Below are 5,291 nucleotides of genomic sequence, written 5' to 3'. Positions count from 1 at the left end.
GTATACCAATTTTGAAAGCTTGTGGAATAGTGAACACATCTGGTAGAAAGTCATTTTTTGATATTACAAACTATGCTTACAATCAGTATTTAAAAAATAGTGATTTTTCCAGATTACAATACTTTAAAAAATCATATCTTGCGAATTCCAACAGTAACATCGAAATACAAAAATACGTGTCGATTTTTTTTGAACAAAGAACGTAAAAAAAATATTGCGAAGAGAAAAAAAATTTTGACTGTAAATTTCCCGTGGAATGACCCATATGCATTTGTACACATTGATTAATCAGTTTTGATTGAATGTAAATAATTATTGTAATATCTACTAGAATTTTTTATTTATAAAACCGAAATTTAAAGCTTAAAGTGGCTATGAAAACTAGTTATATTTATACTCAGTTTCATAAGAAATAAGAAGAAAAATGGTTTATTTTCCCGCAATAAGTTTGATGGAAGCTTAATGAATTTGGAAGCAGTTGTTCTATAAATCAAAATAATTTTCCGTTATCAATCTGAATGGCAATAACTGAGACTTCATTGCTTGTTTTCGACAGGAATACGACATAATTAAATTGATAAATTGACTATTCAATTTTACAAAACAATATCTCTTCCGTCCGCCAACCTCTTCCATAATATCACGCATTTTGCTATTCTATAAGCAATTAATCAATTGCTCCTACTGTGTTGAATCGTCGAATGGAATCTTTATGATTAAACCGCTATCTAGGATTGCGAGTCGTAACCACATGTTGTTTATGCGTTATGTTGGTATCATGTTATCCACATGAGACAGTCGCTTACAGTTGCTTCGTGAAATTTATTTTTTATAGGTTCTCTTTAATTTTCCTAAGCGGTGGGTTTGTCAGCCATCAATTTTCTAGTGTTTGGTTATTTTACGACTTTCTTAATCATATTTTGATGCTTAGTAACAGAATTTATTTTGTCAAATTTACATTTCACATTTATATCACTTTCACTTGTGAATTTTACGTGTTCGCCAATCGCCATTCAATACTGTACGCTTGTTTCTCGTGTTTGATAATAAAACGAAGTAGGTAGGTGTTTGAAAACGAAGTATACTGTTTACTGAAACAGTATTGTTTGATGATATTCTGGTTCCTAATTAAACAAATTCGGTTCAAATATTAATTATATAACCAATTTTGATGATCTAGCTGTATTGAAAAGAACACGAAATTAAACACGAATTGAAAAAAAAAATGTTTTTTAACAATTTTTTGGTATGTGGCATGTACCTTAATCCGAAGCAATTCTTCCAGAAGCGTTTTCCGATTTGGTATCAGCATTTGGTACAGCACGCTGAAAAATAACCACGCGTCTCCTTTGTTTGTGAAGATCTATGCAGGTGCCTTATTCATTACCTTTCAGTCATTACAGTATTAATGAAATAAGAAGAATATTTTCGCTGTGCTGATTTCCCAGAAAGTTAATAAATTAAGTGATCATTTGAAAAGCGCATATTGAAGGACATACTAAGTTCATAAAATTAATAAACGCATGCCATCTCTTTGCATTGAACGCGAGATAACAAATTTTTATCGTACCATCGGACGTTGGATTGTTTGTTATATTTTATATGAATTTGCCAAAGTTATTTCAAAATTTAACGTTTTCAGTAAATTATTATAAAAAATATTTTTCATGTCACTAGTTTAGAACTAAGTTCATAAAATTTTTCGTTCCGTTCCACAAACACCCGCTTTATAAGTTGAGTAATCCTTTGACTGAGACACCCTTCATAAAGTTTTCTGCTTAAAGCAAAATTCTAACCCTTCCTTGATAAGGAGGGCAACACACGATATTACCGGTGTGTATCATTCACTGCAGTTCATGTAGGATATCTGGAACCTATTGGTTGCGTAAAATCCGAGTGGCAAAATTTCTTTTATTTAACATGTATTTGTATACAGTGCACGGATCAGAAGAAAATCTTTGATTTTCCGTAATTGGGAAGGTGGGGGAGAGTACACTTAAGAATCTATCTTCACCAGAATAGCAAACTGGTGCCGTCGGTAATGGGCCGAAATCCTTGAGGCTTTCTAACACGTTTTTCTCATCCACAATACTAGAGAGATACCAAATATATGTGTGTTTCAGAAGCGTGAAAAGAGGATTAACATTTATAGGTAATATTGAATCGCAAATAGAAAGAAATCAATATTTGTGGGACGATTTGATTCTTTTCCCGGATGCTATTATTGGTGGGGATTTATTGGTGAATTAAGCCTTTCTGCGGTTATTACGCAAATAAACAATGCCATTAATAATGCATACTAATATAAATCGTGAATAAAACTAAGGTATGTGATGAGAATATTATATTTAACATGTATAATGTAGTATAGCAGAATTAAAACGAATATTCTGCTCACTATCTATATGATTCGAAAAATATTTTATAACATTCTGTCATCATTATTTCGTTCTTTGTCTGGTCTTTGTCGAGATTATTACAACCTCAATCGAACCGTATAACGTTTGAACTAGACGAACCTATCGCGGCTCGCATCCGTGCGTTTTCTTCGGGCAACATACATACGTTCGAATTCGGGGACTCCTCAAGTAAATTTTACCAACAGATTGTTAACTGTAGACTTTTATTCTGACCGTTATATGTTTGACCATGAAGATTTTTACTCGATAAGGGATAAGAATATGTAATTTGTAATTTGTTTGTAGTTGAGAAATGAAATGGTGGGGATTTTATGCCTTCTAGAAACTGAACGCATCCCGCAGAGGCTTTATGCCGCGAGCTGAAATGTGTTGTAGGGATAAAAATGGTAGTACTTTGCCGGACAACCGTGAGGGGCCGGCCCGAAAGATGAAAGCAACACTTCGACGTACCTGAATGGGTCCGGAACGAACCTGGGTTCGTCGATATTTTATGCCAGTTTTAAAAATTGGTCATAATTTGTGCAGTGTAGTTTCTTGCAATTTAACCCTCTAACTGTTAAGGACTTCCCTTTTAAGGTTCTAGGGCAGTGGTGGCCGCGGTATAAGCATAATGTGGGCTAAATCAAATCTCCTCAAAAGATCCGCGGCCCGGAATGACTTCTAACATTAATAAATTCAACCTACAGTTCCCGATCACCATCCACCAAATCAGTTCGTGGGCCGCACCGTGCTCGTTTAATGCTCTAGAAAAAACATAGTTTCGGTAACTTTAGTGAGCATTTTCCATGAAAAATTGAAAGAAAAAGAAAATGCACTGCTAGATTATTTTCATACTTGGGTAGCTCTATCTGCACCGGAAGTGCCATTTCCGAACATTGCACTGCTAGTTTAATCTTAAGCTAGCAGTACATTGTTTTTTTCCTATGAAACTGTAGCATTACTTACTTACTTACTTACTTAGGTGGCTTGCCGTCCTAAGACAAAGCCTGTTGAACAAAATTTCTCCATGTAACTCGGTTGAGGGCTACCGCTCTCCAATTCCTCGGACACCGAGTACTCTCCGCCAGATCTCGCTCCACCTGGTCTAACCATCTTGCTCGCTGCGCTCCTGGTCGTCTTGTTCCTACCGGATTTGAGGCGAACACCATCTTTGCAGGGTAGTTGTCCGGCATTCTTGCAACATGCCCTGCCCATCGCATCCGTCCAGCTTTAGCCACCTTCTGGATACTGGGTTCGCCATAGAGCTGTGCGAGTTCATGGTTCATCCTCCGCCTCCATACTCCGTTCTCCTGTACGCCGCCGAAGATCGTTCTTAGCACTCGTCGTTCGAAAACTCCGAGCACTCGCAGGTCCTCCTCGAGCATTGTCCATGTTTCATGCCCGTAGAGAACAACCGGTCTAATAAGCGTCTTGTACAGGGTGCACTTTGTACGGGGACATAGTCTGCTCGACCGCAATTGCTTGTGGAGCCCATAGTAAGCACGACTTCCGCTGATAATACGCCTCCGAATCTCACGGCTGGTATCATTGTCCGCTGTTACCAGTGAGCCAAGGTAGACAAATTCATCGACTACCTCAAACTCATCGCCGTCGATCAATATACTACTGCCCAAGCGGTGTCGTTCGGCCTCGGTTCCGCTGGCCAGCATGTACTTTGTTTTAGACGTATTTACCTTTAACCCAATCTTTTCTGCTTCGCGCTTTAGTCTGGTGTACTGTTCAGCCACCGCCACAGATGTTCTGCCGATAATATCCATGTCATCGGTAAAGCAGACGAATTGACTAGATTTGTTGAATATCGTGCCCCGCGTGTTGATATCCGCTCGGTTCATAACACCTTGTAGCGCTATGTTGAACAGCAGGCATGAAAGACCATCACCTTGACGAAGCCCTCTGTGTGATTCGAATGAACTTGACAATCCACCCGAAATCCGAACACAGCACTGCGTACCATCCATCGTAGATTTATTCAGTTTGATGAGCTTCCTGGGGAAGCTGTTCTCGTCCATGATTTTCCATAGCTCTTTCCGGTCGATGGTATCATATGCGGCTTTGAAGTCAACGAATAAATGATGCGTGGGAACTCTGTATTCACGGCCCTTTTGGAGGATTTGCCGCAGTGTAAATATTTGATCCGTCGTAGACCGACCTTCGACGAAGCCGGCTTGATAAGTTCCCACAAATCTATTCGCAATTGGTGATAGACGGCGGAAAATGATTTGGGACAGCACTTTATAAGCGGCATTGAGAACGGTGATCGCTCGATAGTTCTCACAGTCCAACTTGTCGCCCTTTTTGTAGATCGGGCAGATAACCCCATCTTTCCACTCCTCCGGTAGCTGTTCCGTATCCCAAATTCTAACAATTAGTCGGTGTAGACAAACGGCCAGCTTTTCTGGTCTCATTTTAATAAGCTCCGCTCCGATGCAATCTTTTCCAGCTGACTTTTTGTTCTTTAGCTGCATGATGGCCTCCTTAACTTCGCCTATCGTTGGGGCTGGCACCCCTTCCCCGTTTGCTGCACCGTCGAAATCGCTTTCCCCGCCGCCATGGTTCTCCGCCTGGGCGCCATTCAGGTGTTCGTCGAAGTGCTGCTTCCACCTATCCGTCACCTCACGATCGTCCGTCAGAATACTGCCAGTCTTATCCCGACACATTTCGGCTCGCGGCACAAAGCCTTTGCGGGATCCGTTCAGTTTCTGGTAGAACTTCCGCGTTTCCTGAGAACGATGCAGCCGCTCCAACTCCGCATATTCCTGCTCTTCCAGGTTGCGCTTTTTCTCCCGAAAGATTTGGTTTCGCTGCATCTTCTTCTGTTTGTGTCTTTCCACGTTCTGACGTGTGGCACTGCGCATCTTGGCCGCCCGCGCA

This window comes from Sabethes cyaneus, chromosome 2 (genome assembly GCF_943734655.1).
Source record: "Sabethes cyaneus chromosome 2, idSabCyanKW18_F2, whole genome shotgun sequence".
Lineage (NCBI taxonomy): Eukaryota > Metazoa > Arthropoda > Insecta > Diptera > Culicidae > Sabethes > Sabethes cyaneus.
The sequence above is the reverse complement of the archived record's forward strand: the minus strand, read 5'-3'. Positions refer to the sequence as shown.